Here is an 11,659-nt window from a genome sequence, read left to right as displayed (position 1 = left end):
AATGCCAGAGAAAACCGGTGTTTCTTGTTTTTCTCTGCAGGAAGGCCACGTGTGTTTTATAATCAACCAATCAAAATGCGCAAAAGCTGTTACGGAGCTTGAAAACATAAGTGAGGAGGCGGGATGAGTGAACGTAACCAAGGAGGGAGGGGCGAATGGAGACTCAACTTAATAGTTTGCTTCGCGAGAGTGGGGAACAATATATGGCATATGAATAAACAAAGTACTGTATACCTGGAAGAAGGGAGAGATGGGGATCTAGCTAAGTGGGAGTGTGTACACATAGGGGAGAAAGGGATATATGGGCTGGCCTAGCCAGTCAGATTTTCAGGATACCCGCAATGAATTCACCAGAGAGAACGTTTGCATGCAATTCCATTTTATGCATATTCTTTGTGGATATCATGAAAACTTCACTGTCTAGGTGTGTCCCACGAACTGGCATTGAGAACTCTGCTTTAGATTCATGGTTCTCAAACCTGTCCTGGGGCATCGCCACGCAGTCAGGTTTTCAGGATATGCGAGAAAATTTTGCATAGAACAGAGGTGACGGATGCAAATCTGTCTCTTGAATAGACATTATACATTACACATGTATTAGTTTTATACTGTTTTGTAGTAGTCCTATTATTAAGTTTCAGTTTGCTGATTTGAGTTTACCTTGTTGATTGTGTTTATGTTTATATTTGATCATTTTACTATTGTTATGTTGTTAACAAAAATTGTAATTGTTTTGTTAAATTGTGCCTTTTGTATGATGCCTTGGGTGAAATCTCTTCATAAAGTGGTTAATAAATCCTAATAAATACAAAAATAAATATTTGAATGAGATAAATTTGCATGCACTATCTCCGCTGTATGCAGTTCTATCTCATGCACATTCTTTGTGAATATCCTAAAACTTGACTGTCTAGGTGTGTATTGAGGACCAGGTTAAGAACCACTGCTCTAGAGTCAAGCTTGTCTGGTTAATTAGGTGGACTAGGCAAAATTTGAGTGGCGGCAGTAGAGCTCTGACATGCAGGGCCGGATTAAGAGTAGGCCCAGTAGGTACGTGCCTAGGGCCCGAAAATATCAGGCGGGCCCCAGAGCTGGCGTTAGGGGGGAGCAAACAGGGCAGGGGGGCCCCCGACTACCTGGCAAGGCCTGCTCCCTTCCTCTCTCTGCCCTCTCACCCATAAGTGAACTTAACTCATGCCGCGAGGCTCTAACACTGCGTGCGCCTCCTTCCCTTCTCCTCTAAAACAGGAATGACATAACTTCCTGTTTCGGAAGAGAAGGGAAGCCGGTGTTAGAGTGCATCGGAACAGCAAATGCAGCATAAGTGAGAGCTTGGAAGGTACAAATTTTTTTAAATACTTGTGATTCAGGAGCCAAGAGTGCGTTAAGGGTGAAATATAGTAGCGAGTCCCCCTTTCTATATTTAGAAATGCAACAAAACAACCATGCAATTTGTTTATTATTATATAGGGTGATTGTTGCGGTTATCTCCCCTCCCACAAGGATCCATTTGCGATTTGTATTGCGACACCTAACACTGAATCGGGGGGGGGGGGGGGCTCTCTAACGCTGCATGCACTGGCTTCCTTTCTCCACCAAAACAGGAAACTATGTCAACCCTGTTTCAGAGAATAAGGAAAACCAGCGTGCGCAGTGTTAGAGCCTCGCAGCCTGGGTTTAGTTCACTTATGGGCAAGAGGGCAGCAAGGGAGAGGGAGTAGGAGGGAAGCTGACCTTACCAGACAGTCGGGGAGGGGGGAGGAGGAGAGAAATGCTGATGCACCTAATGGGAGGGCGGGGGAGGAGAGAAATGCTGATGCACTCAATTGGGGAGAGAGAGGGAAGGAGGGAGAAGGAAGACCAGGAAAGGGAGAGGAGAACAAAGAGAGATGCCAAGACCATGGGAGGGAGGGGAAGGAAAGGAGATACCAGGCCATGGAGGGGGAAGGAATGGAAGGAGAGAGATGCCAGACCAGGTGCAAGGAAGGAGGGAGGGAGAGAAAGGAAGGAGAGAAAATGCCAATTAATGGAGGGGGAGGGGTAGATAGAAGAGAAGGAGAGCAGAAAGATGCCAGGGCATGGGGAGTAGGGAAGGGAAACTAAGGAGACAGAAACTAAACCAGAGGGAAAGGAACGAGAGGAGATGCCAGAGCATGAAGGAGGAGGGAGAGATAGAAGAGAAGAAAATGAGAATGTCAGGCCATGGAGTTGAGTGAAAAGGAAGGAAGGAAAGGAGAAGAGATGCCAAAGCATAGGGGAAGGGGTGGAGATAGAAAAATGTAGAGGGGATGAAGCTGAAATGAATCATGTACAAAGGAGAGAAGAGGCACAGGATAGACAGTTTATTGAAGGGACATAGAAAGAGGAAAGATGCCATATGGAAGAGAGAAAGAGAGAGGGCAGACAACCAGACACTGGATGGAAAGGGCAGAGAGAGCAGTGGATGGAAGGGGCAAGACAGAGGGTGAACAGTAGATGGAAAAGGTAGAGAGAAAATGACAAACGCTGAATGGTAGTATGGGGACAGGGGGGACAGATGCTGAATGGAAGTGGGGGAGGGGCAGACATTGACTGGAAGGGGTGTAAGATGGGGAGCAGACACTGGAAGGAAGTAGGAAGAAAGAAAAAAGGGCACATGCTGGATTGGGGAAAGAGGATAGCGTTAGATACTGGAAGGGGTGAGGGAAAGAGGTGGCAAGCTATAGGTAGACACAATGAAAGAGGGAAATTGAGGACTGAATAGTAAGAAAGAATTTAGACAGAGGCAGAAAATAAATTGAGAAGGAAGACCAGGGAAGAACATGAGGAAGGGAGCGAGGAGAGAGATGCCAGAGCGGGGGGAGGGGGTAGGGGTAGGAGAGGAGACAGATATCAGACCTGGGAGGAGGAAAGGAGGAAGGAGACAGATACCAGATATGAGGGGAGGAAAGAGAGAGATGCTAAAATCTGCTGGGAGGGAGAGATGAAAGGGAAGAAGACAGATGCCACACCATGGGGGAGTGGAGAGAAGTAGATGGATGCCACACGAATGGGGGGAGGGAGAGGCAGACAGTTTCTGGAAGAGGCATAGAAAGAGAGCAGATGCCATATGGAAGAGGCAGAGAGGGCAGACAGTGGATGGAAGGAAGAGAATGAGGAGAAGATGAGGATGAGGAGTTCCGCAGGGGTCGGTGCTGGGACCGCTCCTGTTCAATATCTACATAAACGACCTAGAGACGGGTACCAAGTGTGAGGTCATTAAATTTGCAGATGACACCAAACTATACAGCAGGGCTCAAACCAGGGAAGACTGCGAAGATCTCCAAAAGGATCTAACGCAGCTGGAAAAGTGGGCCGAAAAATGGCAAATGAGCTTCAACATAGGAAAATGCAAGGTCATGCACGTGGGGAAAAAGAGCCCGATGTTCACATACAAAATGGGGGGAACACCACTAGGGGTCAGTAACCTGGAGAGAGACCTGGGAGTGATGGTAGACGCAACACTGAAGGCATCGGCGCAGTGCGCCACAGCCTCAAAGAAAGCAAACAGAATGTTGGGTATCATAAAGAAGGGTATTACGACCAGGACGAAGGAAGTCATCATGCCGCTGTATCGTGCAATGGTGCGGCCGCATCTGGAGTACTGTGTCCAGTACTGGTCGCCGTACCTCAAGAAGGACATGGCAGTACTTGAAGGAGTACAGAGAAGAGCAACTAAACTGATAAAGGGAATGGAAAATCTCCCATATACCGACAGATTGAAGCAGTTGGGACTTTTCTCCCTGGAAAAGCGGAGACTTAGAGGAGACATGATAGAAACCTTCAAGATCCTGAAGGGCATAGAAAAAGTAGACAGGGACAGATTTTTCAAATTAAAGGGCACCACAAGTACAAGGGGGCACTCGGAGAAATTGAAAGGGGACAGGTTTAGAACAAACGCTAGGAAGTTCTTTTTCACTCAGAGGGTGGTGGATACATGGAACGCGCTTCCAGAGGCTGTTGTAGACAAGAAAACATTAAATGGTTTCAAAGAAGGTTTGGATAGATTCCTAGAAGAAAAAGGGATTGAAGGGTATAGATAGGTATAGGCCACTACTCAGGCAATGGGCCTGATGGGCCGCCGCGGGAGCGGACCGCTGGGCAGGATGGACCTATGGTCTTCCTCAGCGGAGGCAACTTCTTATGTTCTTATGAGGAAAGCAGAAACCAGACAACAAAGGTAGAAAAAAAATTTCTATTTGTTTTATTTATCTTTTTCTTTAGGATAAAGTATTATTGTAGCTGTGTTGATAATCATTTATCAATAGAAAATGGAAATAAGGTGAACCTGTTTATTGGCCTAATTTTAATACATTTTTTACTATGGTAATTCAGAAAGCATAACTCCTTTCCTCAGGTCAGGACGCGATACTGTAACAGCAATATAGTTTACTGACCTGAAGAAAGAGGTTTTAACCTCTGAAAGCTAATTGAGGAATACATTAGCCCAATAAAATGACGGGCATTAAATTTTCTTCCTGCCATGCCCCATGCCTCCTACCCAAATGCAAAATATAAATTGGTGGGCTTCCCAAAGCCCTGCCAGCTGAAGATCTCTTCCTCTAGGAAGGAAGGGGAGATTTGGTTCAGAAATGTTTGGAGGTTGCAAAAAAGAAATACTGCACTGGTATGGTAATCTTTGTTGTTTGTTTTGAATTTTAAAATAAAAGAAATAAAGTGGAAATAAAGAAGTAAAGAAGAAAATGGGTAAATAAATGGGGGCGGGGCAGGGGTGGGGCATGGTGAGGAGGTGGGGCAGGGGGCCCAGTGGACTTGTGTGCCTAAGGGCCCTCAACAAATTAATCCTGCCCTGCTGACATGTGCTAGATCCTTCCCCTGCTTATCTTCTTGCTGTCAGGCCTGCTTTTACTTCCACATTTCCTACTTTATTCCCCCTTCCCCTCCCCCCAGACATAAAGAGAAGGTTTGAATAGCATGGGTCTGTGCTTGCTGAGTACTCTATAACTCACTACTGGAGGATTGAAAAGGTTTAGGTCCCAATTCCTGCCCCATACTTTCTCTCTGTCATTTGCAAGCCAGATGCATCTGGGGACATATCTTAGAGGCAAGAAATGATCTCCGAAACATGTCCAGTGTATTGTCAGCTTTACCACTCTTTTATATCATTTTACATGAGTCAATGTCGTCAGCATGTGACGTAAATGCAAACCATATATGGACACAGATCACATGAAACTTTAAAGAAATAACAAGCATCTTTCTATCTAAAGGCTGAAGTCCAAAGGGTGCCTTGGTCAGCAGAGCCTTAGTCTTATCTAAAGCTGCTTGCAAATACAGCTATGAAAACAATTGAATTCACTTCACAACAAGATAAGAACACATCTTTTCAAACATAAAATGGCCTTGCAGTATTTCAGAGAAGGAAAAACAAACAGGGTCTGGTTTTCTTACAGCTTCAAACACAGTTGAAAGAAAAACTGCAAGACACATGAAAAGTATCCCTTCAAGGATGAAGAGACTTAATTATGACACATAACCAATAGCATAGAATCTCTTATGTAAGTCAAAGATTAAGAATTAATGAGCTTATATTGGAGGAAAAAGGGTCTCAGTAACCACAAGGGATAAATTTCGTTCGCGTATGTAAGGGGTTCCGTTGTCTATCATTGACCCAAAAAACCTCCTAATAACTCAATATTTTTAACTCAGAAGTTTTTAAATTTTAAATAAATTTTTTCTTAAATCTTTTATTCATGCAAAACCTTAATTGGATAATTGCAAGACAGCAGAGTGGGACTTATCTTTGTCTGCGTCTGCTGATGTCAAAATCTCACAGAACAAAATGACTGTTCAGTCAATCCCCATCCCCGACGGGACCTGTTTCGCCTGTTTACATGGCTTTAACAAGGGTCTGGAATATAAAGGGGATATTGTCTATGAAAATTTAAGAAAAAATTTATTTAAAATGAAAAAAATGCTGTGTAAAAATTTTGTTATTAGGAGGCTTTTTGGGTCAATGATAGACAACGGAACCCTTTACATACGTGAACGAAATTTATCCCTTGTGGATGGTTCATGGGGTTACTGAGACCTTTTTTCCTCCGATATAAGCTGTGTGCAATTCTGGAGGCCACATTACAGTAAAGATGTGTGCAGAATTGAATCGGTTCAGCGGACGGCCACCAGGATGATCTCGGGGCTCAAGGGTCTCTTGTACGAAGAGAGACTGAACAAATTGCAGCTCTACACTCTCGAGGAACGTAGAGAGAGGGGAGACATGATCGAAACATTTAAGTACCTCACGAGACGTGTCGAAGTGGAAGATGATATTTTCTTTCTCAAGGGACCCTCGGCCACAAGAGGGCACCCGCTCAAACTCAGGGGTGGAAAATTTCATGGCGACACCAGAAAGTATTTCTTCACAGAGAGAGTGGTTGATCATTGGAACAAGCTTCCAGCGCAGGTGATTGAGGCAGACAGCGTGCCAGACTTTAAGAATAAATGGGATACCCATGTGGGATCCCTACGAGGGTCAAGATAAGGAAATTGGGTCATTAGGGCATAGACAGGGAGTGGGTAAGCAGAGTGGGCAGACTTGATGGGCTGTAGCCCTTTTCTGCCGTCATCTTCTATGTTTCTATGTATTAATTCTTACTGCCTCTTTTACAAAGCTGCGCTAGCGGCTGCCACACAGCAACAGCCCCGAAGCCCTTTAAATCTCTATGGGTTTTGGGGCCGTTAGCGCAGGGCAGCCGCTAGCGTGGCTTTGTAAAAGAGGCCCTTAATCTTTGACTTACATAAGAGATTCTATGCTATTGGTCCTGTGCTTACAGAGCCCCTCTGCCCCTAAGCCTGCAGATTCAGGTACTAATTGGCATAACTGGGTCGCTCTCTCCAAATCCACCTATCTTTCCCTCGCCCCCTTTCCACTAAATCCATCTCCTATCCCCGCAAGGCCCCTTGGTACCTCCCATATCACAGAGAGCTAAAACAGAAATGTCGAGCTCTGGAGCGCATATGGAAAAAATCAAAATGTCCTATAGACAGACAGTCCTGGATAGTCAATATCAAGCTGTACAATACAGCGCTAAAAAAAGCAAGAAAGAACTTCTATGGTGACAAAATCTCCAGGTCCAACAATCAAAGCAGTACACTATTCAACATCTGGCGCTCCCTAACCTCCAAAAGAGACCCCACCGTGCTCCCCTCCTCTCCCTCAGCCGATGTTCTAGCAAAATTCTTCAACGATAAGGTTTCTTCCTTGAGATGCTCCTTCCCTCCTTCAGTCTCTTACAACTCACTAGTGCCCACCGATTCCACTCCCACCCTAATGGTCTCCAACCCTATCCCAGCTGACAGATCCTGGACCACCTTTGAGCGCGTATCTGAATCCCTGGTTCTCAATCTCTGCCTCAAACTGAAATCCTGTAATTGCTCCTTGGACCCATTCCCCTCCTACCTATACGAGAACATTCCCGCTCAGGCTATTTCTTCTATCACCATTCTCATAAACTCTGCCCTTCAGTCGGGCCATTTCTCCCCAGAAATGGGTCATATCGCCTTGACCCCACTACTGAAAAAATCTGACCTTGACCCTTCCATACCATCCAGCTATCGCCCAATTGCAAATATCCCTCTCCTAACCAAGATGCTAGAGTCCATCATTTCTTCCCAACTCTCATCATACTTAGAGAGATTCTCTATTCTTTTACCCTATCAATATGGCTTTCGTCCTAACTTCAGCACCGAATCCCTACTGTCTTCCCTGATTTCAAGGGTTCAACAACTTCACTCTCGAAACAAGTTCGCCGTCCTCCTACAATTTGACCTTTCCGTGCTTTCGACGTTGTTCACCATGATATTCTTGTTTACCAACTCTCTGAGATAGGTATCAACTCCACAGTCCTAGGTTGGTTCTCTAAATTCCTCCGCTCTCGTTCTTACATTGTTAACATGAATGGCACCTCATCCTCCCCCTGGAAACCGAATTGTGGAGTCCCGCAAGGCTCTCCACTATCCCCTATCCTTTTCAACATCTATATGTCCTCCCTAAAACTCCTCCACCTATCCCCCCTTGAAACAATTTACACTTATGCAGACGACATCCTCGTCCTCCTCGAGATCGATTCGAACCTCACTGACCTGTCTAAGAACATATTCTCTTGTATAATGAACCTACAATCCTGGGCCCACACTGTGCAAATGAAATTGAATGAGTCCAAAACAAGACTTCTTTGGCTCGGTCAAAAACTAGATCACCTACCCACCTCCATCCCACTACCCTCTGGCTCCTCTCTGCAGCTTGAGTTCTCGAGCAAGGTCTTGGGCATCATCATTGATTCCACATTGTCCTTCAATGACCACCTCCAATCCTTGGTAAAAAAATGCTTTTTCAGCCTTCACATGCTGAGTAAAGTTAGATCCTGCTTCCATCAAAAACATTTTACCCTCGTTGTTCAATCCATCATCCTCTCCAGATTGGACTATTGCAACTCTATCTACTTAAGCCTAACTAAGAAAAACCTCCACAGACTCCAATGGATTCAGAATGCCGCGACCAAGCTCATCTTCGCTAAAAGTAAATTTGACCATGTCTCCCCGCTCCTGGCCAAGCTCCACTGGCTTCCGATAATCGCCAGGGTCCACTATAAATGCGCCTGTTTAGCTTTCAAAATCCTATATGATATCCTCCCTCCCTTTATCCCTCTTTCTTGGAATTCCTCAAACCCTAATACCACCAGATCCTCCCACAAATTAAAACTATCCTTCCCCTCGCTAAAAGGCATTTCCCACACAGGAAAGCTAGGGACCTCCCTCCACTTCAAAATCACTGCCTTCAACAACCTTACCTCCCCTCTTCGGAACTTGAGCTCTCTCCAAGTTTTCCGCAAACATCTGAAAACCTGGCTTTTCTCAAAAAATGTAAGTCTCCCTCCATTTTAGGAATCAAGGAAACTCTTATATCTTGGCATCCCAAGTCCTCTAAATTTTCTTCACACTTCTACCTCTAACCCTCTGTTGTAGTTCCTTCCTATTTCTCCTACTGTAAACCGCGTCGAGCTCTACGAACGTGGAGATGATGCGGTATACAAACCTAAGGATTAGATTAGATTAGATTACTCATAACAGAGCTTTGAGAAGTAGAGGGCTGTGGTGAATCTATCTTCAACTCCTTCAACACCTCTGCAATGATCTCCATTAAAGCCACCAGCTTAACGGATGTTAGGGGATGATAGAGTGAGGTGGGAAGGGAGACAAAATTATTTTTACAGTAACTCTCAAGCAACCAGAAACCACAGTTATCCGGCATCCCCCAATCCCCTTGGGTGGCATATAGCTGAGAGTCTACTGTTTATAGGATTTAACCATAGTTGTAGGTTCCCTGTTTTGTTGTAGCAAGAAGTAGGCAGATGGGATATGGGACTAGGGGAGCCAATTCAACACAAGGCACCAGACTATGCTTGATAGTGACAAGATGTTTGGGGGATATCTGCTTAAGTGTTCTAGCTAGGAACTTGGGTCCTGGGTTTGGCTATTGTTGGAAACAGGATACTGGGCTCTTATGTTTTTTTTTACTTATGCTCTATCTTGCCTCTTTATGAGACCTGATTATTTTGTATTTATAGATTTACAAGCTGGTATCTTGTCATAAAACAGCTGATGCTTGCTTGCTGGTCAGTATTTTTTGTGTTTCCCTGAAATTTATAGACTTAAGATGTTCTTTTATTACATTGTTTTGAAGAGAATGTTTTTTTTTTCAGTGCTGTCTTTACAAAGTCAGGATTCTGTGGTTAAATATCAAAGGATGTTAATTTCTTTTTTATCTTGACTTATTGTTTATATACAGAAGAAGTTAAAAATAAAATCCAGAAGGTTCATGTCCCAGAGTTACAGCATGAGTTTGTTTTTGGATACAAACAGACTTTGAAGAGTTCCAGTGTTCTGTGCAGATGTAAGGGATGGAAAGACATAGTGCACCTGAGGACAGCTTTCACGCTACAACTGGAAAAACAGACCCTAGGCCAATTTATACACTGTCATGTCACTAAACAAACAGGAAGTCCACTTGCATCATTGATGTCATATACTCTCATTGCAACTGGAAGTGTGAGGAATTTTAAGACTTGACACTAGTGCTGCCCGATTCAGGGACAATTTTTTGATTCGATTTGGCCTATTGAATTGATTTTTCGATTTGATTTTCCTGCCCAATTGGGCATTTATTTTTTCAAACATCCTGGTAGGTTTATTATGCAGTTTTTTCACCCACCTCACCCCCCCCTTTTCCCTCTCCAACCCCATGCCAGTGCTGTGATGTAAACAAAAAAAGATTTTTCCCTTAGATCCTAGCTCACACTCGCTAACACCAGCTCTGGCAGGATACATATTTCAAACCTTGACATATTGTAATCACAAAATAGAAAATAAAATTATTTTTTTGTCTACCTTCTACTGCCATATCTGACATTTGTTTCTTTCCCATTGTCTACCATCTCTCTCTCTCTCTCTCTCCCTGCCTTGTGCCCTGGGTCAAACCTCTCTATTTCCCTCCATGCAGTATTTTTCCCTTCCTCTCCTCCATTATGATGTGCAACATTTCTTTCTCTCTCCCCATGCACGATCTCTCCCTGCTTTCCACCCTTTGTCCAACATTTCTCCCTCTCTCTTCTCCATGCATGTCTCCTTTCCCTCTACCATATGCAAGATTTCTCCTGCTCACCTTTCTACTTCTCTCCCTTCCTCTCCTCCACCCCCAACAGTTCTTACTTTCTCCACCCATGTGCAGCATCTTTCTTCTCTCCCTTCTTCCTGAGCAGCAGCTTTCCTTCTCTCCCATCCCCCCAGCAGTTTTCCTCCTCTCCCACCCACCCAGCAGCTTTCTATCCCTCCCACCCCCCTGTGCAGTAGTTTTCCATCCCTTCCTCTCATCCTCCTGTGCAGCAGCACTCCACCGACTCTCCCACCATGAGACCAGACATACCTCCGAGGCTTCCTAAAGTAGCAGCGGTGGCAGCGGTAGATGGTCAGCAGTGGCATTGCTCTGAATGGGCTACTTGTGGCCTGCCCCGCTAGGGATTCCCTCTTCTAAGTCATCAGTGATGCAGCAGAGGGAAGGTTCCGGTGGGAAAAGCCACAAGCAATCCATTCAGAACGATACTGCTGCTGACCCGACCATCCCTCCCCACCCCACCCCCGCTTCTGCTGCTTTAGGAGATCTCGGAGGTATGTTAGGTCTCACCGGGAGGTGTTGATTGCTGAATTGGTGAGTCCAATTTTCTTGGACAATGAATCATTTCAAATTGGCGAATCAGGCAGCACTACTTGACACCACAGTGTTTCACTTTGGTTAGCCTGCTAGTCCTTATTGTGCACAAACAGGAGCAGCTAAGATCAATCATGTGTGAGTACATTTGGCCCTGTAACTGGAGTGGCTCCATGGTGGTTGCATCACACAGATGCAGAGACGCCAATTTAACTATTTCCAAAATGGAGATTTTTTGGGCCAGTCCTGGTTTTGAACTTATTTACCAAAGCAGTGTAGGATTTGCAGTGGAGGTCTGCACAGGAACGGGGATCGCGGGAATCCCGGGGATCCCGCGGGAATCCCCCCCTAACCCACGGGACCCCACAGGAACCCCCCTCTGGCCCACAGGACTCCCACGGGAACCCCCCTCTAGCC

At 45.1% G+C, this 11,659-nt stretch overlaps 1 long non-coding RNA gene across 1 annotated transcript; it reads left to right on the top strand.

Moving 5' to 3' along the window:
• The first annotated feature begins 1,275 nt into the window (after positions 1-1,275).
• Positions 1,276-10,213, top strand: LOC117364667. The gene is made up of 3 exons (XR_004540292.1): positions 1,276-1,339; positions 9,606-9,653; positions 9,827-10,213. It is a non-coding gene; the product is annotated as an uncharacterized LOC117364667 (long non-coding RNA).
• Positions 10,214-11,659: the final 1,446 nt, after the last annotated feature.

The sequence above is a fragment of the Geotrypetes seraphini genome, chromosome 8 (assembly GCF_902459505.1).
Source record: "Geotrypetes seraphini chromosome 8, aGeoSer1.1, whole genome shotgun sequence".
In the NCBI taxonomy this organism is placed as follows: domain Eukaryota; kingdom Metazoa; phylum Chordata; class Amphibia; order Gymnophiona; family Dermophiidae; genus Geotrypetes; species Geotrypetes seraphini.
This window is presented reverse-complemented; position numbering and strand designations above follow the sequence as displayed.